Source organism: Mauremys mutica, chromosome 1 (assembly GCF_020497125.1).
Source record: "Mauremys mutica isolate MM-2020 ecotype Southern chromosome 1, ASM2049712v1, whole genome shotgun sequence".
NCBI lineage: Eukaryota > Metazoa > Chordata > Testudines > Geoemydidae > Mauremys > Mauremys mutica.
Genome location: NC_059072.1, coordinates 91,007,744 through 91,035,551, shown reverse-complemented (window position 1 = coordinate 91,035,551; position 27,808 = coordinate 91,007,744). Strand labels below are relative to the sequence as shown.

Sequence of the window (27,808 nt, the reverse complement as noted above, 5' to 3'; positions counted from 1 at the left end):
TTGGAATGGCAGGGGATACTGCAGGTCAGGACTGAGGTGCATTGGCAGAGCAGGGAGGGTCCTAGCAATGGTCTAACAGAGGCTGCTGCAGGTTAGGATTGAAAGTGTATTAGCAAAGATGTTGTAGGAGTGGGCTATAGGTCCAGGCTGGAATAATATTAATTAGCATGTTTAGCTTCTTCCATCTGAAGAGCTGACTTACTTTACTCTTATTAACAGGAATACAGGGGGTGCTGCAGCTCAGACTGAGATGCATCCACACAGCTGTATGTGGGGTTAGGCCTGGGAGAAGCTAGTGGTAGTGCCAGAAGAGACTCTTGTTCCCTGCTTGAGGGGTAGGTGGAGGGGATGCAACTGAGATTAGAAAGGGCAAACATATACACTTTTATAAATTCACATTCATGAACTATCCAAGGACCAAGTGGCACCAAAACTAGCTGTAAAACAGAGGTAGGAGCATGGAAGTTTTCAAGAGTTGCTTACCAAGTCAGTAATAAAAGGTCAAAACTTAGTATGATTTCTGATATTTTCAGGAACCAAAAAAATATGCATAAATTGTTTTGCTTTATTTGTGTTTTCAATTTAAGCCTTCTCCTCCAGCATAGGAAACCCAATCTCACCCACAATCGGCTAGTGCATGAGCATCAAGAGATTAAAGAGACTAGTTTGGAGTCACTGTTGGAGCCATGTGAAATGCAAAAATTAAACAATCACTGTAAAATCGCTTTATAAAATTCTTAGAGAAGGACAAGGTGGGTGAGGTAAGATCCTTTAATGGACCACCTTCTGTTGGTGAAAGAGAAGTTTTTGAGCTCCACAGAGCTCTTCTTCAGATCTTTGACTTTAAATGATAAAAGTGGGTTTGTAAACAGGTAAGGACATTTACAAAAAAAAATGTTGCCCTAAACAGTCCAGGGTGAGTCTCAGTGTCCCCTCTTCCATTTGGCAGAGGAGCGGAAGATTGTCTCTCATGGAATAGGCTGTGCAGTACATCCCAGTCAGAGGTACCATACAGAAGCCATGTCCCTCAGTACCATATCTGGACCCTAGCAGCCCTCCCCTGCTTCTTGACTCTAGAGCCACGCAACCAGGGATTCCCTTTGGCTGCAGATGCCCCTGGGGTCCTTGTGGAAAAAATAATATACTTCCAGGCTGTATTATCTTCTTTTGGAGCATCTCCGCAGGGCCAGAGGAGGGACAACATATATGCGCCTCTTGATCTGCCCATTTATTTGCCCAGCCTACAGTCTCCACCCCTTCTCCAGCTCAGCCCTCCAGAGCACTTCCACAAGGTGTGGAGGGGAAAGGGTGGGGAGGGAGAGAAGATACTGCTGTAGAATTGTCTGACCCTCCCTGGAAGAATGTTAAAGTTTCTCCTGTGCTGTTAGAACAAAAGTGACAGTGTTTACAAGGGGAATACACAGACAATATAAAAAGTATAACAAATCCCTGCCAGGCTTCAGTGGGGAGGAGGAAGAGCAGCGCATGGAATGGGAAGTGGAAGAAAAACAACCCCCGAGTAGTGGGTATATTCACCACTGACCAATATGGAATGGAATGTAAACTACTCCACTATCTCATTAGGACCTGTACTGCTAACAACACAGAAAGGTGTAGCCCAGGAGAAGGGGGCATAAAGGTAGCTATAGGGTAACTTGTACACCCCTAGAATTCTAGACTGTCATGGAGACTGGTGTGGCCCCTTCCAACCAGAAGCTGCTCTCACTTATGGGAGCTTGTAGGCTGCTCCACATCTTGCAACAACCCAGAAACACTGCTACAGGGATTACTGCAGGAACTCTCAACTCCCATTCCAGGCATGGTCTTTGCCATGGGGAAATTCTTTCCCTGCTGGAAGTGGGTCTCTTATGACCCCTGTATGCCAGTGCAGTGTTAAATGGGCTGCAATGGGGGGGGGGGGGAAGAGAACCCCTCCTATCTCTAGTAGTGGGGGCTATGATTTAGGAATAGGATGATCTGCTGTATATCCCTACCATTACTATGCTGTTCTAAATGGCCTTTCATTTGAAAGCCGACTGGTGCAGAGGAGCACAGGGTTCGGATGGAGACATCCCTTAGGGATGAATTTATTAAAGGGGGAACTCCAGATTCTAGCAAAGAGGATAGGAAAGAAGTTGGAGAAGTACAGGAGCTAGTGAGGAACAGTCAAACGTAAAAGCAGTCCCATTTAAATATAACACATGAAGGCAAGCACGTGAATTTTGACAAAATGTCAATTTGCTTATGCACAAATGCTAGAAGTTTATATACTAAAATGGGTGAATTAGAGTGTCTGACATTAAATGAGGATATTGACATACTAGGCATCATGAAAACTTGGTGTAATGAGGATAACCAATGGGATGCAGTAATACCAGGGTGCAATATATATATTAATAACAGAGTAGGCCACACTGGTGGAGGAGTGGCACTATATGGGAAAGAAAGCATAGAGTCAAATAAAGTAAAAATCTTAAACGAATCAATCTGTACCAGAGAATGTCTATGGATAGAAATTCCATGCTTGAACAATAAGAGTACAGCAGTTGGAATATACTACTGATCAGTTGACTGGCTGGTGACAGTGATTGTGAAATGCTCAGGAAGATTAGAGAAGCTGCAAAAGGCAGAAAATGCAATAATAATGGGGGATTTCAACTATCCTCATATTGACTCTGCATATATAACCTAAAGAAAGGATGCAGAGATAACATTTCTAGGCACATTAAATGGCTGATTCTTGGAGCAGTTCTCCTGGAACCCACAAGGAGAAAGGCAATTCTTGATTTTGTCCTAAATGGAATGAAGATTCTGGTCCAAGAGGTGAATATAACTGAACCACTTGGTGATAGCAACCATAATGTAATTAGAATTAACATCTGCGTCGGGGGGGGAAATGCCAAAAAACCCTACCACAGCAGCATTTAACTTCAGAACAAGGGAACTACACAAAAATTCAGAAGCTAGTTAAACAGAAATTAGAAGGAACAGACACAAGGGTGAAATGCATGCAAACTGCATGGAGACTATTTAAAAACACCATAATAGCGACTCAAACTAAATAGATACCCACAAAAACAGTAGGAAGACAAATAAATGTCACCATGGCTAAACAGCAGAGCAAAAAAGAGATGGTTAAAGGCAAAAAGGCATTTTTAAAAAGTGGATGTCAAATCCTAGTGAGGAAAATAGAAAGGAGCATAAGCTTGGTTATCAAGTATAAAAGTAAAATAAGTCAGGCCAAAAAAGAATCTAAAAAGCAACTAGCTAAGGACACAAAAACTAACAGCAAAAACAATATATATATTTTTTAACATACAATAGAAGCAGGAAGCCTGCCAAACAATCAGTGGGGCCACTGGACAATCAAGGTGCTCAAGGAGCACTCAAGGAAAACAAGGCCATTGTAGAGAAGCTAAATGAACAGAGCCCTGTGTGGATACAAAATTTTTATCCATATCCAATCTACAATCCGCAAACATGATCCGCAGATATAAAGTGGATATCCGCAGATTTGCAGAGCTCTATAAATGAATTTTGCATGGATACAGGAGAGATCCCCACACCTAAGCCATTCTTCTTAGGTGACAAATCTGAGAACTCTCCAAGACTGAGTTGTCAGCAGTGGAAGTTTTGGAACAAATCGATAAATTAAACAGTAATAAGTCACCAGGACCACATGGTATTCACCCAAGTTCCTTCAGAACTCAAATAGGAAATTGCAGAACTACTAACTGTGGTACGTAACCAATCACTTAAAACAGCCTCTGTACCAGATGACTGGAGGATAGCTAATGTGAGGCTGATTTTTTAAAAAGGCTCCAGAGGAGATCATGACAATTATAGGCTAATAAGCCTAACTTCAATACCAGGCAAATTGTTGAAACTACAGTAAAGAACAACAGAATAATCAAACAAACACAATATGTTGGAGAAGAATCAACATGGCTTTTGTAAAGGGAAATCATGCCTCTCTAATCTATTAGAGCAGGGTTCTCAAACTTCATTGCACCACGACCCCCTTCCGACAAAAAACAGTTACTACACAACCCCAGGACGGGGGACCAATCAGAGCCAAAGCCCCACTGCCCTGGGCGGGAGGGCCAAAGACAAAGCCCAAGGGCTTCAACCCCAGGTGGGGGCCTGTAACCTGTGCCTTGCCACCCAAGGCTGAAGCCCTTGGGCTTTGGCCTCAGGCCCCAGCAAATCTAACACCAGCTCTGGCAACCCCATTAAAATGAGGTCCTGACCCACTTTGGGGTCCAGATCCACAGTTTGAGAACCACTGTATTAGAATTCTTTGAGGGAGTCAACAAGCATGTGGACAAGAGTGAGCCAGCTGATATAGTACACTTGGATTTTCAGAAAGCATTTGAAAAGGTTCCCTTACTAAAGGCTCTTAAGCAAAGTAAACAGTCATGGGATAAGAGGGAAGGTTCTCTCATGGATCAGTAGCTAATTAAAGGTGGGGGGGGGAAGAGTAGGAAAGGTCAGTTTTCAAAACGGAGAGAAGTAAATAGCGGAGTCCCCCAAGAATCTGTACTGGGACCTGTGCTACACAATATATTCATAAATGATCTGGAAAAAGGGAGAAACAGTGATGTGGAAAAATTTAGAGGCAATACAAAATTACTCAAAATAGTTAAGTCCAAAGCTAACTGTGAAGAGTTACAAAGGCAGCAATGTGGCACATGAAATTCAGTGTTGATAAATGAAAAGTAAGGTATCTTGGAAAAACATAATCCAAACTATACATACAAAATGATGGAGTCTAAATTATCTGTTACCACTCAAGAAAGAGATCTTGGAGTTATTGTGGGTAGTTCTCTGAAAACATCTGCTCAATGTGCAGCGGCAGTCAAAAAAGCTAAGAGAATTTTACGAATCACTAGGAAATAGCAAATAAACAGCAAATATAATGCCATTAAATAAATCCATGGTACACCCACACCTTGAATACTGTGTGTAGTTCTGGTTGCCCCATCTAAAAAAAGATATATTAGAAATGGAAAAGGTATAAATAAGGGCACCAAAAATGATTTAGGGATATGGAACAGTTTCCATATGAGGCGAGATTAAAAAGACTGTGACTTTTCATCTTGGAAAGGAGATGACTAAGGGTTATGATAGAGGTCTATAAAATAATTAATAGTGTGGAGAAAGTGAATAAAGAAGTGTTATTTACCCCTTTCACATAACACAAGAACCAGGGGTCACCCAATGAAATTAATAGTCAGCAGGTTTAAAACAAAAAAAAAGGAAGTACTACTTCACATAAGGCACAGTCCAACTGTGGAACTCATTGCCATGGAATGTTGTAAAGGCCAAAAGTATAACTGGGTTCAAAAAAGAATTAGATATGTTCATGGAGGATAGGTTCATCAATGGTTTATTAGCCAAGATGGTCAGGGATGCTCTGGGTGTCTTAAGCCACTAACTGCTGGAAGCTGGGAATAGACAACAGAGGAAGGATCCCTCAATAATTGCCCTGTTCTGTTAATTCCTTCTGATGCAACTGGCATTGGCCACTATCATAAGACAGAATACTGGGCTAGATGGACCATTGGTCTGACCCAGTATGGCCTTTCTTATAGAGACAACTGTCCAGTCCCATAGATATGTTATACTTTTTATATTGTCTGTATTCCCCTTGTAAACACTATCACTTTTGTTCTAACAGCATAGGAGAAGCCTTAACATTCTTCCAGCCCTTTCCCTCCTGAGGTTCACTGTCAGCCCATCCACCACAGATATGCAGCCAATGTTAGGGTGGCAACATGGCAGCCCTTCTGTGCCAATCATGCTACCCAATAGCATTAAGCAGGGGAAAATGAAGAGGAAATAAAAAACCAAACAAACAGAAATTAGAGCATCGGTGCTTTAGGCTGGCCCAAAATGTAATGAGCGGACTTGGAATTTGACCAGGATACTGGGGCTAAAGCCCTTCTACACTTGTACAAAGTACCATGGGAGCTAGTGGGATTGAGAGTATTCAGGGTATGTCTCATCCAAAAAAAAAAAAAAAGAGAGCAAGGAATCAATGGGTTTATTTTCTCACACTGTGATTGTTTTGTTGATGTGGAAAGGTAATTAAAAAAAAAAGTTCCAATTCTGAATGAGCCCCAGAATTCCCAGAGCCCGAAGGCTGCTGCTTAGAGGCAGATTAATCACACTGAATTCTCCATCTAGATGTTGCACGCGCTCTAAACTCCCACCGCTAATAGCTCTAATATTCTCCTCAGCATGTGCATGCTGCTGGTGTTATGTTCCAGGAATATTAATTCCACAGCTCAAGATTCTCTCACTGGCACATGTACCCTGAAGGCTTGTTGTTGGGCTTCAGGAGATTATGAATAGGATGAGAAGAGGGAAAGAGAAAATATTGCTGGAAGGAGGAGGGGGAGCAAAGGAACTTGCTGAAAGTCACCCTAGACAGCCAATGAATGTTCCTCAGTAATGCCAGCAGCACAAACAATCAAATAAAGCCACTTGATGCCCAATCATTTAAACAAAAAGTAGCCAACTGCAGAGGAAGACTTCTTATTCCTAGCTTTAGGAGCACAGTACAGTAAGAGACAGCCTGGATCATCAAGTCCAGTCTACTGCTATTGGAGGCAAACCTATCGTTATCCTGTTCCTAAATTGATCAAGCTCTATCTTAAAACTAATTAGGTTTCTTGGCCCATTACTCCTGTTGGAAGGCTGTTCCAGAACTTCACTCCTCTGCTGGTTAGAAACCATCTTCTAATTTCACTCATGCCCAGTTTACCTCTATTTGTTCTTGTGCCCAACACTGTTGTTTAGCTTGGACAGCTCTTCACACTCCCTATGTATTTAGAGAGAGCAATCATATCCCCTCTCAGCCTTCGTTCACTAAGCTAACCAAGCCAAGCTGTTTTAGTCTCCTCTCATAGAATAGGCTCACTAGTTCCCCTGATCATCCTAGTAGCTCTTCTCAGCATTGGTTCTAGTTTGAATTAATCTTTCCTGAACATGGGTGACCAAAACTGAACACGGTATTCCAGATGAGGTTTTACCAATGCCTTGTACAATGGTGTTAATACTTCAGCTGGAAATACCTCACCTGATACATCCTGGGATTCATAGCCACATCACATTGGTGACTAACAGTCATCCTGCTGTCGACTAACAAAATCTCACCAGGTCTTTCTCTTCCTGTCATTTCCAACTGATGAGCCCCCAGCTTATAGCTGAAATTCTTATTATTAGTTCTTAAGTAAATGACCTTGAATTTTGTACTATTAAATTTCATTCCATTTCTATAACTCCAGTCCTCTAACAGAGGCACAGAGAGGTAAATAGACTTACCCAAGGTCACGCAACAGATTAGTTGCACAGCCTGGAATAGAACCTATGTCTTCTGATGCCCAGCGTCCTATCCCTTAGACAACACTGCTTTGTGCTACCCCCTGCCCTCAAACTTGCCAAAATTTCAAGTATCAGTTGTGAGATTTGACAGGGGCACATCTTTTAAGTCAACTGACATACATTAATAATACTGATATTAAGCATTTATACTGCATTTCATCTAGAGACCTCAAAGCACTTTACAAGGGTGAGTAAGCATCCTTGTCCTCATTTTACGGATAGGGAGATGGATAGGTTCAGCGAGTAGTCTTGTCCTTGACTTTGTCACAGAGAGGGTCAGAAGCACTTTTAGGAACAGAACCCAAATCTCCTGGCTCCCAGCACCGTACTTTATCTCAGATTATTAATGCCAGAGCAATGGGGGGGGGGGGAGAGAGAGAGAGTAGTACTCCCCTAAACTTCACCAGCAAAATAAGTTCTGACCATGTGAGTCACCAAAATGAGACACTGCTCACTGTAGATTGTGTGCAAATATGGTGTTCAAAATATGATTGCGCGCTCTCTGATCTTTACTGGGTTCCTTGAGTTTGGCTCCTGCTTTGTGGAGCTTCAATATGCCCATTGGCTCTGCTAGGTCCCTTGGGCATGGTGCCTTCTTGAATGGGAGTGGGGAGAGGAGGGAAAGAAAAGGTACCATCTCCCAAATGTCACCCGCTTGTGCCACCACAATGAGCCATCACTCACTCTCCTCTCTTACAGGAAGAATTAAAGTTATTAATGCTAACATTTAAATCATCACTGGATGTTTGACTTAACCACTCACCAAGATGAATGAGGCAGTTCACACCTCTCAGAGCTATTGCTCTCTGCAGACCGTCATAGACATCTATGTACTGGTTACACTTTATTCACTTTTTTGAGGTTTTCTTCACAACCGTAACAGCTAGAGAGATTTTTTTTTATTTAAATGAAAGCTGATATTCTGGGAAACAAGACAGCAGATCCAGAGAGGCACCATTACAGTGTATGGGCATGCACCACCAAGCCCTGATGCTGTGTTGTGATGATAAATTCAAAATGCTGTAACTGCTGGATAGGGCTCTCAGGAGATTCCTGGCAGGGAGGAGAGAGGAATATACTGCACATTTTGGAAAGGGTGGCACTCTGTGATATAGGACAAGCTCTTAAAAACTTTTTCCAAGATTTTTTGTTTTAACCCAGACAGGTGAGGGGTATCCTCTGTCCACAACCTAATCTAATCCATCACTTTACAGGCCTATCCACTGTAACATGAGATGAGACCCTTCTTTATCTTTGGATGCAGCTCATATCCTCAACTCTCTTTGCAAACAGATGCCTTACCAAGCAAAAGATAGTGGCAAGGCTGAATTCTGCAGATGCTAGTCAGGATTTCTGTCTAGTCTTACCTTCTGATCTTTGCTGAACCCCACAGAAAGGGTCCCTGAATTTTGTAGTAGGATAATCACCACGGACATAAGCAAGAATATGGCAAGACTTAGATTATAACATTACCTCCATTTTCAGCAATGAGGCCTTGTAACATTGGAGTGAAGGGAACAGTAACTGAGGGTCCTGTTCTCCCCCCTTAAAAAGGAAAGCTACACTACAGTATTCTTAAGCAATGGTCAAAAATAGTATAGCGTTTCAGGCCATTTCTATAGAATACCATAGTACTGTTGGGGGTAATGATCGTAGGTAGAATACGGTCATGTTTGATGAAGCTGTTTTTCCTTTTTTGTTTGTATGAAGGAAGATATTCTGGAGAACCAAAAGTCTAATCATTAAATATATTTAATTATATATATTATATACGAGAATCATCTCTTTATCTTAGCACTCAGCAGAATTCAACTCCCCTACATAAGCACCCTCCCTCCACCCACTCACCTTGATATTCCTCTTCCCACCCTAACCCAGTACCTGCAGTGCAGTGTTCAACTGAGACTGCAGGAGCTGCGGCTGCTGTCATCTCTTTGTAGCTGGCAGTCACCTGCCAATCTCGCCCCCACTTCCTCCTCCTCCTCCTCCTCCTCTCGCTTCCCCCACCCCTCATCAGTGCAGCTTTCTCTGGGGGCAGATCCATATCTCTCTCTCCCCCCCCCTCCTCGCCAGACAAAATAACTAATGCTAACTCAATAAAATCCCCCCTCAAATGTTTTTAATTACCAGACAGTGCACAGTGCTGAAGACTCACACATACAAAGTGAGAAAGGGGACAGAGGAGAGGCTAGCAACAGGGGGTAAGCACAGATTGGATTGATGCAGCTTTTATGCGGAGGAAGAGACTCATTTTCCCCACACAGTAGCCCCGGCACAGGGTGCCTGAACATTCCCACAGGACAGTGGTGCCCATGGAACCAGAAGGCACTTTGGTGTTACAGATATCTGGCAAACACAGGGAAAGGAGGCCTGTGCACTTTGGGCCCAAAAGCTACTGTCCAACAGAGAGCAGGAGGTGTGACGTACTAGCATGCAAGGTTGACATGCAATACAGTCCCAATTCAGGTGATATGTACATAGTATCTTTAATGGTGACTAGAAAAGGGAGGAAGAGGAGGGAGGCAAATAAATCGTGTTTCTTTTTTGCTTCTTTATGATATGTAAAAATAAGATCTGAATGGATCTTTTTTTCCTGCTTGCAGGAGACAAGTCTCTTCTTCCCTGTTTTTGCTGTAGGACTTCTTGGAAGATTCAGAGATGTGGATTGGACGTTTTCTCAGCCCTAAACTGAATGGGCAACGAGTGTTGAATCTTAAAAACAAACAAAAGAAAAGCACTCACTCTCCCAAATGCTTGTTTTGTTGTTTGTTAATTATTTAAACTCCCCAGAGTTTTATAGGGTCTAAATAAAAGTTACTTCACATGTCAGTTAATGAAGTTTCATTGTATTATTTCCCTGATGTCAGAACCTACCAGTTCTCAGGCCGTCCATTAAATCTTCCAAACAAGAAGGTAAACAAAACCTGAAATTTCTTTTGCATTGCAAACAACACATGGGGAGGGGAAAACTAAAACAAAAACCCCAAAAGATCCATTAAAAGCCACAATTGCAAAGCATTTTTTCCCCACCTTTGTGGATCACTCTTAATATGAAGAAATTGATGCTCCAAGTCTTCATCTTCTTAAACCAGAGGGTAAGTTCAAAATCCAAACTGGTAATCGATGCCCACATATGGGCTAAGAAAGGAAAGGGCCCTTCTAGCTCCAGGGGGAAATGTACTCTCTGCACATATGGCAAGGACTGTGTCTTGCCAGAGGGCTTATCTCCAAAGTTATGATGGGGCAGAGGTAGAGGAAGAATCACTGTTCAGGAAAGGAGACACTATTGATTAGGAGAAGAGCATGCCTGCGGGGGCTGGGGAGTTGGTATAAAAACAAGACGGATAAAAACAGACTTTCTGTTGGGAGTTGGGGAGAGGAGAAAAAACAGACACATGCACTGGGGAGAGGGGAACCCATGGCAGGCATCAATCACAGAGTGTTCCGATATAAACTCCCAAACCCTTTGGGAGGGTGTTTCAGAGAAGTAGGGATGGGGAAATGAGGTACACACAGCCTGTCAACCCTTTGGCAGCCACCCACCCCCACCGATGAATGCACTGGCAGTTGAGAGCACCCCCTACTCCACTGAAATAAACAGCGGCCTTCCCATCGCTTCATTAAACTAACACAGCTTCTCGCCATCGCCTCGGCAACCGCCACAGACCTCCTGCTCGCCAGCTGGGGGAATTAGAGGCAGCCTGGCAGCCAGCCCCCACTCTGTTATATTTGAAAGCTCACATTACACCAGAGAGCATCCTAGGCAGGTCAGGACAGCCTCAGAGGTGCCACCTTTCAAAGGAGAAATTATGTTAAATAGAGCTCCCCTCCACTCTGCTGTTGGCAGGCTGTCACCCCCAGAGGAAATTAAACATCCCAGAGGCTTTTCTCCTTACACGTGGGGATACCAATGCCCGGTCAAGTCTCCATCTCTCAGCAAACAGAGTTCTAATAATAGAGGCTGCACATGAGTGATCACTAAGCGCAGAAAACAGCCACCATGTTTGCTTTGTGCAGCCACTACCTCCAACCCACAGCTGCAAAAATGTGCTTTTGTCTAGCTTCACACTTACCCTGCACTCCTCCTCATCGTATCTGAGCATCACTTGGGGACCCTACGATTGTAATAGGCACTACAGAAAAGCCAGTTTTGTTCAGAGTGTCGGAGGTGGAGCAGTTGTTCCTCATAGTGACAACAGTACAGCCATAGAACACTCACAATCCCCACCCCCACGCAACACTTTCCTCTTGCTCCCCAAAAGTAGACAAATGAGTGGGACAGAACCGCTTGTCTGCTGGGTGAAAAAGGCTATGGCAGCATTCCAGCCCTACTCCCTGATTTCCCCATATTACTCTTTGCCTTTTGATTACAAAAGATGAAAAAAAATAACTGCCCCTTTCTTGTTTTTCCTTAAGCCTCAGGAATGCCCAGTCAAAAAGGGACCCTGGCAGCTCCGCCGCCAAAAGTCTGGTTGGCGGCGCAGCAGGGCTAAAGCAGACTTCCTGCCTGCCCTGGCTCCGTGAGGCTCCCAGAAGTAGCTGGCATGTCCATCTCAGAGGCGGCCACGGGGCCACAGTGTGCTGCCCCCATCCCAAAAGCTGGCTCCACAGCTCCCATTGGCCAGGAACCATGGAACCCCCTCCCACATCCAAACTCCCTCCCAGAGCCCGCACCTCAAACCCCCTCGTGCAGCCCAACCCCCTGCCCCAGCTCAGCACCCCCTCCCACACCCAAATCCCTCCCAGAGCCCGCTCCCCACACCCCAACCCCTACCCTAGCCCTGAGCCCCCAACACCCAAACTCCCTCCCAGAGCCCGCTCCCCACACTCCCTCCCGCACCTCAACCCCCTGTCCCAGCCCTGAGCCCCCTCCCACAGCCAAACTCCCTCCCAGAGCCCGCTCCCCACACCCCCTCCCGCACCTCAACCCCCTGTCCCAGCCCTGAGCCCCCTCCCACAGCCAAACTCCCTCCCAGAGCCCGCTCCCCACACCCCCTCCTGCACCTCAACCCCCTGCCCCAGCCCGGAACCCCCTCCCACATCCTGAACCCCTCATTTCTGGCCCCACCCCAGAGCCCGCACCCCCAACCGGAGTCCTCATCCCCTACCCCCTGCCCCAGCCCAGTGAAAGTGAGTGAGGGTGGGGAGAGTGAGCGACGGAAGGAAGGGGGATGGAGTGAACAAGGGCAGGGCCTCATAGAAGGGGCAGGGCAAGGGTGTTCAGTTTTGTGCGATAAGAAAGTTGGCAACCCTACTCGGGTGTGCAGGCCCCACTCCTCTGCTACTGCACGCCACACAGCCTCTCACTTGGAATAGACAGAGGGCCCCTTCATGCAGTGCAGAGAAACCCCTCCACATAGCCTCAGAGGAGCTGCTGCTCAGCTCACCCAAGTCCTGACTGCATCAAACATTAAAATGGTCAGCTGTTTTCAGATGGGAGATGGAGAAATAAAAAGCTCCCTTCTCCTACCTTGCTGATGGCACCACATCTCACCAAATACTACTCTAAACTAAGCAAAGGAAGAGCTAGACCTTTCGGATGACATATTGTCACCAGCAGGTGTTGCACCACATAGCTAACACGCTACAAGGACTGGGCCAACATTATTTGGGTTTCCAGCACCGACCTGGCTCCCCCAGGCTTGCAACCCTGGAAGAAGTTTGCTCATTTCCAGGACTGCCCCCTCACACAACAGCAGCTGATAAAGAAACACTGTTGACTAGCTCAGGAGTCCAATCCTGTTTTGTGCTGTCTTCCATGACTGCTGAGTGGAAGGCCTCAAAGGGAGGAGTGTAAAGTGAAGGGAAGAGTGTTTATTCCACTTCTCAGCCTCATCAAATTCTAATTTCACTAACACATTTCAATCCTGTCTGGAAGTACACCCTGCCTTTTTAATTCTGGGAGCCCCAAACAGCTCCGCCAACACACAAGAGATAATGTGCACAGGTAAGGGCTCATGAACAACTTTACAGATCAGTGTATGTAACTGAGTAAAAAAAATACAATGACACAGATTTCTTTCAGTTTGAAGCTCTTAAGCAAATTGTCACAAACAACAAAAGAGACATGGCTGGATTTTTTTCGTTTTGAGCACACTTTAACAGCATCCCTTGTAAACAACTAAGAGTTGATGAAAATGTTGCCTTAACCTTAAGGTAAGATGCAGGGGAAGCCTTGCCGACATTTGAAGGGGGAATTCTGAGGGGAAAGGTGTATGCAGGCAGTTGAAAGCCATGGGGACAAGATAAGGGATAGCAGAAGCTGGTTAAATGTTGCAGCATTGCCATCTCTCAGGATTTTATCACAAGTCTCTGGATATTTGGTGTTTCTTATAGCCCCAGCTCCTGAAGCCCTGTGATTATGCAAGAATCTCAGCTTTCATTTAAAAAGTAAGTTTCTAGCTTTCATAGTTGTAGAGGAAATCTTGAAAATGTGAAGCCTCGAGTCTTAACAACTTAGAAGGCAAATAAAAAGAACTAAAAAGTATTATTATTTTAAATCTCATGATTTTGTGTTTGGATGCTTAGGGTTTGCAATACGGAAGTGGTGGGAGACCTGCAGCGATCTTGGCTGTGCTGTGCCCTGTCTACACCTTGCACAGGGAAACTCTCAGAACCTGCTCTTCAATATTTTTCTCTGCCCCCTCTGCTGAAATCTTCAACCAGGTGGTTCTTCTCCCCTCACATGGACTATTTCCAACGCATCTCTTTCACATGTTTTCCTTCCCAGGCCTAAGTTTCTAAAATTTAAAAACCTCAAAGCCTGAGCATGAAAAGGAAAATAATAGAATTAGTGTTGTCTAAACCTGGCTACTTCATCCTGCTCTCTTCCAGGGCTGGATTTCAGAACAGAAGGAAAAACCTCATCAGAGCTCAGACGGAGGGGCTCAGGGGCCGGGGAAGGTCTCTGTGTGTGCACACGCTGTATTCTTCTCTCCTAGCCCTGCCATACATGATTAATCACTTCTGAGACATGCCTGCTGCTCCCCTCTGGCTCTCAAACCACCACAACAGCAGCAGCAAAGAGCAAAGAAACCTCCTAAGGTTCCTGGCCCTGGCCTAGGGAGTGTGTCCCAGCTGAGGCTTCTGATCCTAGAATGAATCTCTTCCCCATTACACACACACCAGCCTGTCTCATTTCTTTCAATTAATCTATATCCCTCCTCCCACTTTCAAATTCAACTCTACTCCCAACCCACCCCCGCCCGCATCCATCTCTGTTTAATTGGATTTCATCTGTACTCATTCTCTGGAAAACTCACTGGGAAGGTGTCCAGAAGACTAGCACAAGCTTAAACATGCGCTTGACACAGGAGATGAGAAGCAGATCTCTTTGAATGAACCAATTTGCTGTCCAAGCAAATCCTCTACAGTCACCTCTCCTCTTTCCGATATCCCCTTCTTTCACGTTACTCCCCCAATCACAAAATGGAATAAAATGCCTGCCAGGCCAGGAGGGGAGGGTGATAACCAAAATAGGAGCTGGGAGACATGGAGCATTGCCAAGAACGATTCCGTGTGGAACACAGAGTGGAACTGCCATGGACAGAGGTGAGAATGCCCTGCTGCCCACTTCAAGTTTAACAGCAGGGAGCTCTGACCTCTCCATCTGAACAGCACACGTATGATTGTGGGAAGGCAGAGGTCGGTCACAGAAACATGCAAGGTGGAAATCTGGGAGTACTATAAGAAACCAACAAGCTTCACAGGGCCACCTCACTGCCTCCTCTGAGATACTACCCTCATTTTCCCCAGGGCCTCTCCATATTAGTTACTGATTACCTATTCCAGTCCTGGAGATCCCCCTTCCCCAGTTCTGCCAGTTCACATTATACCTAATCTGCACCACCCCAGCTACACAGTCCTGGAAATCCCACCTTACCACCTCTGCCAGTGTTCATCAAACCCAACCAACAGCACCCCAGCTATTCCAGTCCTGGCACAGAGATGAGGGTCATATAAGCACCTACACCAGTGGTAGGCAACCTATGGCACGTGTGCCGAAGGCGGCAGACAAGCTGACTTTCAGTGGCACTCACACTGCCCGGGTCCTGGCCACTGGTCTGGGGGACTCTGCATTTTAATTTAATTGTAAATGAAGCTTCTTAAACATTTTAAAAACCTTATTTACTTTACATACAACAGTAGTTTAGTTATATATTATAGACTTATAGAAAGAGACCTTCTAAAAACGTTAAAATGTATTACTGGCACGCAAAACCTTAAATTAGAGTGAATAAATGAAGACCCGGCACACCACTTCTGAAAGGTTGCCGACCCCTGACCTAGACACACCCCCCTTGCCAATGCACCTCAACTCTAACCTGACAAGACACTCTAGAGTGGCGTTCCTCCCTGATGCCCATTCATTTGAAGAGGCTGTCACCACTGTTAGAATGGATGGCACAGGATTGTTGATGGACTGCAGAGACTCACTTATAGGTCACTACTTCAAATCCAGCCCCAGCTGGGAGCGAGCAAGAGTTGTTACTATCACTCCTCACAGTTTGGAGGGTCATGTAAAACGAGTCTAGTGGTTCTCAGCCCAGTTCCTCATGGACAAGTGATGGCAAACCACAAATGGTGCTGATTAGCATCCTTTTTAACGTTCACAGCAGAGGCCAATAATTGGATTGGCCATAGAACTCCACTTGCCCTCTTGCCTCTAAAGGTGGCCCACTCCATGTCAAGGTGTAGGCACACTGGTACGGAAGCTTTCACTGGCACTGCCCAGACTGTACCATTTCAGTCTCCAGGGATTATCAACCCAGCATCTTTCAGTGGCACTAAGTCTTTATCAGAGAAAGAAGGTGCAGGAAGGGAAGAGAAACAAACACGGACAAGCAATGTTTCTCTGATACTCAGCATAAAAATCTAATCAAAATTGTACCCCACTGGTGATATGAAAAGCACCCTGCCAAGTCAGTAATAAATATAAAATTCAAATATTACACTTCTACAGTGTATCACCTCTCATCCCACAGCACTTTACACATTATTAGGAATGAGTTGAATCTCCAAATCAGAACAGATTTGTACATGTAACTAACATTTTTGCTGGATTCATATTTATTCAAATTACATCCTTAGAAGCAAGTCAGATAACTTGCTTAAAATGGCCACAATAACATGGTGGCAGCCAATTTAAATAGGCTGCAACTCCTTCCTTCTGCCTCTTTCTCTACAGCCTGTCTCCCAGAGAACACCATCTGTTCCATCTCTCCTCAACTACCGCACTCCACCCCATCCCTCTTTCCCTCCTTCTTCTGGGCAGGGCAAAGATGAACTGACATTTTTGGGGTGTTTAAACAGCTGCTCTGGCCTCCAGTGGGCTCCTATCCCTAGTAGTGCAACTCCACTGAAGCCAGGGACATCTCCTTCCCTGGGACTGTTGGATGTGAGCAGGACTCAGTGGAAATGGCAACACAGCCCAAGGTTGCATTGTCTCTTCTAGAGAATTACTGCAGAGGAGATGTCCCCTCAGCTTCCCCCAACTTGCCCCCAGCCCATCCCTTCTCAATTCTCTGTATAGACCGTAGACCTACAGACCACACTCCACAGAGACAAGGAGACAGCACCAGGGGAATTGGTTAGTGCAAAGTGACAACTGTCTCTCCCCTGCAACTCAAAGGGCGGGCGGAGGGGAAGATATCTACATATATATATATCTTTGGGAATGGGGAAGACAAAGGTTGAGAGAGACAATCCAGCTTCTAATTTCCAACATCAGCAACCAGCTGCCCATGGCTCACAACCTGAATATCTCCCACTGAATCCAACACTGAGCAATCAGCAAATTTTTTTTGTGATGAATCTAGCAGAACCATTCAGCTGTGGAATTATTATAAGTACAATACTAACAATATGCTTGTACAGTACAAAACGCAAAAACAGAGCCCATCTCTGGACCAAAGAGCTCACAAGCTAAAAGGCAGATGCATAGAAGACAGGATGTATTAGGAAACAACTTCAGACTTGTTCACAGCAGGGAGGTTTTGCAAAAATTTCCCATCATTGCCAACAGTGGCTTAGTTCCATTAGTGTTAGCATTACTGGGAGCCCTGATATAGAGGGACTGCAGCCAGCCTTTCAAGCACCACATCATCTAACCCTGCTCAGGGTAGGTCTAAATGATACAGGGTTAAATTTTCAAAGAGCTCAAGAACAGAATTTTAAAGTGCTCAGCACCCACAGTTGGAGCCAGATTTTCAGAAATGCTCAGCACCCAACATGCTTGTGGGTGCTGAGCTCTTGAAAATTTTGGCCACTGAATCAGAAAGGCAACACTCCATCTATCATCATTGCTGGAAACCCTAACGGTGTTAGTAATGGCAGGAAATGCTTGGGAGTCACCTAATTGGAATTGATATGAGCAATCACTCGAAGAAAAAACGGTTACTCACCTTCTCATAACTGTTTTTCTTTGAGATGTGTTGCTCATATCCGTTCCAAACTCACCCGCCTTCCCCTCTGTCGGAGTAACCGGCAAGAAGCAACTGAGGAGGCACAGGATCGGAAGGGTCATATATTGAGCGCCATGGAAGCGCTACTCCAGGGGGCTCAACAGACCACATACACCTGACGACTGTGTATGTGGCACGCACACATCTAATTGGAATGGATATGAGCAACACATCTCGAAGAACAACAGTAACAAGAAGGTGACTAACAAGGCTTCAGAGACTTGGAATTTACTTAATTCATTTCTTGTGGGCATTGCAGAAGGAACGAGTATTTAGGGTGCAAAGGACCCAGTGGTCCAATGTTATTTGGGACCATGCATGGTAGAAGTGGGACAGACAACTGGAAAAACATGGGGAAGGATCCAATGTTGAGATGGGTGCTCCATCCTAGAGCGCACCTTCAAAATGTCTGTTTTGAGCCCAATGTTGGGCTCTAGCCCTGTCCAGACCAGGGGGTGGGAGGGCTTGCACCTGCCATTCCTACTCTGCACCTGTAGAAATCCTGCCTCAGCTGAGAAGGATAAGACTGCTGTTGCGGTGGATGGGGCTTAAAGGGCTTTCGTTGGGTTGCCAGGGTGTGCATACCCAAAGATTTAATTGTTGCCCTGGAGTCCTTGAGGCTATGCAGTCTGGAGTCCGTCTGTTCAGCAAACAGACCCACCCCGTCAAAGGGTAGGTCTTGCACAGTTTGCGGAACCTATGGCAGGAGCCCCGAGGCCTGCAGCCATGAGTTACGCCCTGAAGACAAGGTGCATGCTGCAGAGTCCACAGCCTCTAGTGAGGCCTGAAATGAGGTCCGTGCCACCGCCTTGCCCTCTTCGACAATTGCCCCAAACTCCTCCCTGGGCTCTGCTGGTACCAGCTCCCTAAACTTCAGCTTTGAGTTCCAGGAGTTAAAACTGTATCTGCTCAAGATTGCCTGCTGGTTGGCAATACTGAGTCGCAAGCCCCCCATGGAGTATACTTTGTGTCCAAATAAATCCAGTCGCTTGGCGTCCTTTGACTTAGACAGTGGAGCTTGCTGTCCCTGCCTTTCCTTTTCATTCATCGCTGCCACTACCAATGAGCAACGCTGAGGGTGTGTGAACAGGCAGTCGAACCCCTTGGAGGGTACAAAGTATTTCCTCTTCACACCCTTTGCGGTGGGAGGGATGGAGGCCGGGGTCTGCCAAATGGTCTTTGCATTGGCTTGTATAGTTTTGATGTGGGGTAGAGCGACCCTGGATTGCCCTTCTGGTGCCAGGATGTCCACTATAGGGTCCTCTGACTCTACCACCTTCTCGGCCTGCAGGTTCATATTCCATGCCACCCTGTGCAGGAGTTCCTGGTGGGCACGGCTATCTATAGGGGGCAGCTCCAAGACAGAGGTGCTCACCACCACCTCGTCCAGGATGCTAGGGCGGGAACTAGGTCCTCCTGACCCCCTTGGTCTTCACGGACCTCCTGCCCCACCTCTAGTTCCATGCCAGCCACTCCAGGGTCTGGCTCAGGAACAGGGGTGGGTTCCAGGGGAGGTGGTGCAAACTCTGACTCCTCTGCACCCCTAGGGATGGTACGACTGGCTGCTGCCTCCAGCCGCCTAGGTTCGGACACCACCTTATGTGAAGCCTGGGACTGTGCGCCCTGGGCCTGGTGGTATGCCCATGGGGTCCAAATGGTCACTGTGCCGGTCCATGCCACTGCACTCATGTCCAGTCTGTCCTGAACCGACTTGTGCCGGGGCTGCTGAGAATGTTTGGACCCCGTCTCCGAGCCTGAAGATGGAGACCAAGACCACAGTGGCCACAGCGGTGCCAAGCGCAGCTGTGCTGGGGAGCAGTGCCACGAGGCTGGGGAGCGGTGCTGCAACCTGGATCAGTATTGTGATCTGGAGAGGTCCTGCGAGCGGGGTCTGCGCATCGAGCCAGATCGGTGCCAATATAAACAGTGCTGAGATTGGGACCTACTGCATGAAAGCGATCAGCGTCGTGAGCAGGAGCACTGGAGGGACCTGGATTGGTGCCGCGAGTGGGAGTGGTGCTGAGACTCCGAGCAGTACCGGGACTCCAAGCAGTACCTCGCTTCTGCAGTCTGAGTTGAGGGGCGGAGCATCACCAACTTTCCTCTGGACAGTGACACCACCCGTTGCAATATCGGAGGCTTAGTGTGGAGGGATGGAGACCTCCATGTCATCATCACAATGAGTTCTCTTGCAGCCTCAAAGGTGTCCGGGGTAGAAGGCAGTTCTACCTCCTCCACCACCTGGCATGGAGAGTCCAACTACACTGGACTCAACTGTCCCCCTCGCAGGACCAAAGTCAATGGTGCAGGCTCCAAAGTTTTCGGCACTTGGGGGCTTCTCCCTGGGATGTGCCCCATTGGCCGCCTCCAAAGGGGTGGGTCCTGAAGTCGGGGAACCACTCCTCCCCTGCTTCCGGTGCCACTTCTGCGCTGGCAAATAGGATCTGTGCTGGGCCATTCCCGTAGGTTTCGGTGCCAAGGAGTGACAATGCTGCAGGTCTCGACCACAGTCCTTCTGCAGTGCCGCTTCTGCAACTACCGCCAGGGCACTGCGCATTGAACTCGGTGCTGGGTCCTGTCCCAATGCGGGTTGTGGTCTAAGTGCCACCTCCATAAAGAGCTGCTTCAGTCTAAAATCCCACTTCTTTTTGGTTCGGGGACGAAAACCCTTACAAATCCTGCATGTTTTGGACTGATGCCCTTCCCCCAGAAGCAAACATCATGGGGTCGCCCATTGGCATGGGCTTGTTGCAGAACTTGCAGGGCTTGAACCCCTGGGACTTAGGCATGTAAGTCCCCCAGGGAGAATACAGTCAGGGTGGAGGGTAAACCCCCCAACCCAACAGCTAACTAACTAACTAGACCTACACTAACTACGAACTAATCAACTATGAAATACAAACAGTAGAAGCTAGGGAAAACAAGGAGAGCTTGCAAAGCAAGATGTCACAATTCCAACGACCGTCACTGGTGCTAAGAAGGAACTGAGGCAGCACCAGGTCAGCAGGGTCATATATTGAGCACCATGGAGGTGCCACTCCAGGGGACTCCACAGCTGACCCGATGGGTGCTGCTAGGGGAAAAACTTTCCAACAACTGTGCACACAGCGTATGCACACCTAATTGGAATCGATATGAGCAAGCACTCGAAGAAGAATGGTCTTTTCAGAAAGATGGACAAAATCCCACCACTTGGGACTTTTAAAACTGGACTGGAGAGAACACTAGAAAATTTATTACAAGGAGTATCATACATTTGCTTGTGTTTTGGCCATGAGATAAATCAGATAATCAGACAGGTCTTTTCCACCTCTGCCCAGGGCCGACGAGAAGAGGGGGGAAGCCGGCCCTGCCTCTGCCTAATATCTCGGGAAAAGGGATATTCATTTCCACACCTGTACAATAGGAACATTAATTCTTCTTTTCTTTCACTTTATCTTGTCTATTTAGATTGTAAACTCTTGGGGACAGAGACTGTCCCTTACTATGAGTATGTACAGCACATAGTACAATGGGGCCACAGATCTCTACTGCAATTTTGACAATAATAAAACAATAATTGTTTAATCAGACTGGTTGTTCGTTCTGGTGAAACCCACATAACTTAAGTGACTAATAGAGGATGCCTTTTTTAAAGATTCAACACCCTGGACCCTTCAATGAAGTGCTCACATTAATAAATTAATTTACTCCTCCCACAGTGACAGGAGACACCAGAGTTTACATTCCAGATACTGCTACAGTAAAAAAGAAGCAAAATAAAAAACAAAATCCCAAAAGCCTGTCAGGCCTATTTTATTCATCGAAAAGAAGCAAAAAAAAAAAAAAAAGGAGAACCTCAATCATTTAAAAATAATTTGCATGGCATTATTAATACTGTGTGAGTTACTGAGCACTCTTAGACTGAAGTAAGCTAGGACGCAACATCAGGCACAAAAACATGAGAAGATAACAAGAATGGAATTCCAAGCCTGGCTCTGAATTTTTTTCTTGCCTGTGTAGGTATGAGGGCCTTTTATCACAGTTACACTCCACAGAAAAATATAGGGTTAATAGTGGAAATGCAGAGAGAGAGGAGGAGGGAGGAGGAGAAATTCTCTGATTACCTGCAGGAGAATCCATATATTTATCATGCACATACTATGAATTCTTTCTGTGTACTCTAGAGAGAGAGAGAGACCACTCAGCCACTGCAGGTTGTTAGAATATTTGCATATGTTAATTGCAGTGTCAGTATATTTGCATATGCTAATCACAGAAGCAATGTTTGTACCCACTGTGCTCACTTGTTTAGGGGGGAATGGCTGCATCTGACTATACCTGTACCACGCTGATGTCACATGGAGCTATTTCCAGCCCAGTTACCATGGAAACCACAAGGCCTCAGCACCAGTTAGCAGTTCAATATATAATTTACTTTTTTTTTCCCCTCACCTAAGTGTTTGGGATTCAAACACATAAGCCACTAAAATATAGATATCTATTAAATGCTCTTTTAAAATGCGTATGACACATTTGAAGAACAACAATTTAATGGTAAATCCAGTTTTCTACAGAAATCAAACAAACAAAAAGAAACACTTCAAAGGGAAAAAGAGATGCTACAGTTTTAGGAGGATTTCACAGGTATGTCACTGTTTGAAGGAAATTAAGAGACTCTTTTCCCCCAGCATATCAGCCTAGAACAGAATAGTGGAGCTATTGCAGTGGATCAGGCCATTGGTTCACCTAGTCTGCTATCCCATCAACTGCAAGTGACTTGTATCTGATGCTTCAGAAGATATAATGCACCTGAACAACTGTGCAGTGAGGGAAGGGAGCATGAAAGATCTTTCCTGGTCAGTTTATGCTCTGAAGCATGAGATCTGAGCACCTTTCTATTATTAATGTTAGCAGACATGACTACAAATGTTATTAGTCATCTTAAACCTAATCAGCCTCCTTTTGAAAGTCAGCCACAGTATCTGTCTCCACAACCTTTTGCAACCATGAATTCTTCTGGATGCCTACACACTGCATAAAGAATTACTGTTTTCTCAAAATCCTGTAGTTATGGATGAAATCACTTGCCCAGTTTTCAGATGCTTATATCTTTCTGGAAAAAAACCCCAAACACATTATTCTTTGGGCAGAAATTTGTGCCAAGTCCAAAGGCTATTTTAACAGTCTGGCAGACATTTTTGAAATATACAAGAGTGAGGGGAAAAGAGGGTATTTTTAATTAAGTAATTTTTCAGAAGCTTTATCTGTGTTCAGATAGCGGTAAAAATATATAATTCTTACCAATGACTTAGTGTTAGAAACAACAAATCTTTCTCTCTCACACATGCACACACTCCCCTCTCAGAAAGGGACAATTAACACCAAAGAAAAACCCAACCACAAGAGACACAAAGCTGTCATGCAGGATAGGGGAGAGAGGCTTGGTATTTTAAAAATTGCTTTTGGCAATTTAGAGTCCTGAACTGGACAACAACTAGCAGATGGAACTGGTCAAAAGAAACAACCTACTGCACAATCATTTCCATTTCCTTTGGATCTGAACAGGCAGATTTTTTTTTTGAAAAATTCCACTTTATTTTTACCTTTTTTAAATTTGAAGTTGCTAATTTTTGAAAATGAAATATTTGGATTCTGAAATGGAAATTTTTCAAAATCAAATACTATTTTTGATTTTGAGAAAACTTCTACTTTGCAGCGAAGCTAAGTATTCTAATGCAACAAATACAAAAAACAAACCCTAAAAGTTACAATCAATACCAAAATAAAATAAAATAAAATAAACCAATTGGTTAACTGGACTAGCTGCTCCCCACTCCCACAACCTATTCCACCCAAAACAAGTGAGCCACCTGGTCTTCACAGATGTTCACAAGACAAACAAACAATGACTGGACACAAAGGGAAGGAAAACAACTACAGATAACTGACTAACAAGACTACCAAAACCAAGAAGCCACAAGCTAGATTTTTTAGTTACAGGTTTAGTCAAATATTTTCACAACAAAAAAATGTGTGTCACATTTTTGTGATTTTTTTTTTAAAGGCTATTTTTCTAATTTAAAATATTTTCATTTGAAAATTTTTGACTAGCTCTACCACCAGGTAATGTTACTGCTTCAGGACAGACAGGCACAGATCCTTTACCAGTGTGACCAAAACAGCTCCACAGAATATCTGGAAATGCCCCATGGACCACAATTTGAGAACCACCAGGTGTCCTGTGATGAAGCAAAGAAACCTCACACTAATACAAAAAAGGTTAAAGAGAGTGTATGGACCCAGCCAGCCTAGGGTTGCCAACAGTTCCTTATTACAAGGGACATCCCTTATTTTTTCCATCTTTGTACAAGAAGATCGAGAATTACTGAGTGCTGCAAAAAGCAGCAAAAAATACCCCACGCGAATGTAGGTGAATACCCCTTAGTAATTATTATTAATTAATAATATCGGGAGGAGAGGTGGAGCAGGGGTGCTAAGAAAACAGTCTCTTATTTTTGAAATACAATGTTGGCAACCCTTGCCCCACCCTGCAATACCTGCAGCAAATGTCAGGCCTGGAGGAGGAAGTAAAGGAGAAAACCTGGCTCAGTTCAGGGTTGACTGGCAAAGAGGCAGGTCTGCCTCTCTACCTGAGGGGAGCGTCACTACAGGCCTGATCGTCAGGAAAGCTACAGGGGAGAAACACTGCATCCCTGACCAAGAGAGACTGCTGAGGAGATTGGGGAGCACGCAGCAGTGAGTGAATTGTACTATTTGACTATAAATACACTGTGGGGCTAGGTCCCTCCTATCTTTTATCTGCCCAGAGGGACCTGAGGCCATGGCAGGGCACTGCAAAAGGTCTACAAGGAGGCACTATTCCAGGTGAGCCACTACAAACTGTTTAGCCTACAGGGGCCATTCCCCAAACTGAAGGGGTAGGGAGTAGCCCAGCGCAGTGGACTTAGACTCTCTGCCAGGACAACCCTGCTGGTGCTGCTTCACTCAGGGCACTGGGCTGGAACCTGGTGGACAGTGAGGGCTTGGGCCCCCCGACCACACCGTCTTCAGGGCTGATGCTCAGATGCATATGGAGGGTTCCTGGTGTAAGGTTAGGAACCAGGCATCTCTGACATGGAAGTAAGAGGCTGGAAGTCAGGTGTGCTAACCCACCCTGCCCTCTGAGTACCCTATCACAGAATTGGTGGAGAATGAGGGAAGATACCCTAGTCCTGGCATAAAGGAGTTGGGTGGGGTGGAGGGAAATAATGGTCAAACAGCTGCAGCAGTTGATCTGTAATCTAGCAGCCCACCAGTAGCAGGAGCTGGCAAAATGGGTGATTACAATACTACTGCCATCCATTACAGCAGAGCCAGCAAACCTCAACCCAGTCCTGGTCACTGCCCCTCTCAGGCTTACTAAGAGGATCCCAAAGCCTTCCTCAAAACCTTTGAGCAAGAGGCCATGGCAGCCCAGTGACCCCTAGACCAATTAACTATTTTGCTGGCCCCATACTTCACCAGGGTGGCGCAAACCACATATCACGCCTGGGACCCTGTTGTGGCCCAAGAGTATGCACAGGTCAAAGCAGCCATTCTTGATGTCTTGGACAGCTCAGAAGATACATTCCAGCAACACTTCTGTGACGAGCCCCACACAACCAAACGAGAAAGTGGGCCATTGAACCCAACAACTTGAGGGGCTTCAACCCACTCCACCCTCACCTGGACTCAGGAGAGCCCAAGGATTGAGGAGCTGATGGATATCCCGGACCAAAAGTCCGGAGAGGTCAACCTGGAGCCCAGTCCAAGGGACCACCAACCCAATGAAGTTTAAGAAGGGAATATTGCTGGTTCCCAAACTAGGGGGGTCCCACATAGAGAGGACCTTCTGACCATCCAGAGAAGGGCTCAGTTGCAACAGCAAAGACCAAAACAGGTGTTTTGCATGTGGCCACCTGAGGCACTGGACCTTAAATTGCCCTGATATGGAGTACAGCTTTGGCAAGATCTGGACCTCCGGGGCCTGCGCTTGACAAGGAAACCCTGCAAAACTAACCACCCTCATAAGGGTGAATGGTATAGAAGTGGTGGGGTTCATGGACTGATGGTGTGCTCAGATCCTGGTGCAGAGTTCTGTGGTCCCAAACCCTGAGTTGTATCGGGGCACCATCCAGTTACAATGTGTGCATGGGGACAGGAAATCTTAGCCACGCATTCAAGTGACTAACTGGATGAGCGTACAAAGTCTCTGATGGTTGGCCTGGCCCCAATCATTACTTATCCCATTATTATCGGACAAGACTAGGATTATTTTGGGAAGTTGTTAAAAGTTTATGGGACCCTCTCTGGACATGGCAGCCTCTGTACCTCCAGCCTCAGTTCTGCCTAAATTGGTGTACCTTGAAGGTGTGGGATCCTGTTCCAACCCAATGAGGAGGCCCCTCCTTAACGTGAGTTGGAGATCCCAACCCAGTTCTCCAACTGTGTTGAAAAACAACAGGCAGATGATATGCTGAGCCGAGCATGCATCCAAGTGGCAGTGGTAAATGGGGAGTCCATCAAGCTGAACTGATCCCACACTCTGAAATTCAAGGCAACTGCCTATATTGCCTTGAGAAGGACAGCAGACCAAGGAAGGCCAAAACCAGATTCTGGTGCCCCCAGCTTATCGGAGGGAGGTTATGTGGTTGACCCATGCCATACCCTTTGCAGGGAGGGAGAAGATGCTAGCTTGACTTCTAGCCCATTGGGGGGGGGAGGGTGGAGTCTATAAAGACGTTCCGAATTTTTGTGCCTCATGCCCTGGGTGTCAACTCACAGCCCCTCAGCCAACGGAGAAAGCTCTCGTGGCTCCCTTTTCGCTATTAAGCACACCCTTTGAGGGCACTGGACATAATCCATTGCATGGAAAAGAGCACCACAGGCTACCAGTTCATTTTAGTAGTGGTAGACTAAGTATACTCTCAGGCTATACCACTGTGCTCTATGAACTTATGGATACTGTGGGAGATCAGAACAGATCAGGGAACAAATTTTGTCCCAGACAATGAGGCAACTGTGTCAGCTGTTGAAATTCAAGACCCACAGAACATTCATCCACAGGCCCCAGACAGAGAGTTTGGATTCAACAGAACACTACAAAACTATGCTCAGGAGCTTTGTTCTTATGGATGTCTGACACTGGGACCAGTTGCTCCCCACCCTCCTGTTTGCTGTATGAGAGATACCACAATCTTCCACTGGCTTCTCGATGTTCGAGCTGTTTCTATGGGAATCAACGACAAGAGATTTTAGACTTCATTTGAGAAATGTGGGAAGAACAACCATCTCGAGCCAATAACATGGTACAGTACATCCTTAACTTGCAAGAGAAGCTTGAAGCTTTACGCTCATTTGCCAAAGAGAACCTCTTACACGCCCAGAGCACCCAGAAAACAGCCTATAATAAAAAGACCTGCCTCCGGATGTTTCAACCCAGTGGTCAGGTTCTCTTGCTATTGCACAGTTCTGTATCAAAGCTGCTAGCCTGCTGGAAGGGACCATATGAGGTGATACAATGGGTGGAGCCGCTGAATTACAAAATTCCACAACCAGACAAGCAAAAGCTCCAACAATTTTACCACGTGAATCTTTTAAAACCATGGAAAGCCCAAGAAAGCTTGCTTATAGTCCTCTACCCACCAGAACCCAAATTAGGCCCTAGGCTGCTGAGACCTCAAAGCCAGGGATGGTCAAAATCAGAAGTAATTTAACTCAGAATAGAGGACCCAAGCCCAGCAACTGATCACCACTTTCTCCCCAGTGTTCTCTACCCAACCTGTGTGGATCCATTTAAATGACCCATAATTTTTCAGATTGAACCTGGATTTAAGGTCAGAGAAGACCCACTACTTCGTCCCCAGAAATTGAGGGAAACCATGTAGTAAGAGCTCCAAATCGATGCTAGACTTGAGAGTAATCAAACAGCCTTT

General features: G+C 45.8%; 1 protein-coding gene across 3 annotated transcripts in view; it reads right to left on the bottom strand.

Annotated features, from left to right (window-relative positions):
• Positions 1-27,808, bottom strand: part of TCF20 (transcription factor 20) — a 206,601-nt gene that overhangs the window by 125,086 nt on the left and 53,707 nt on the right. The window lies entirely within an intron of this gene.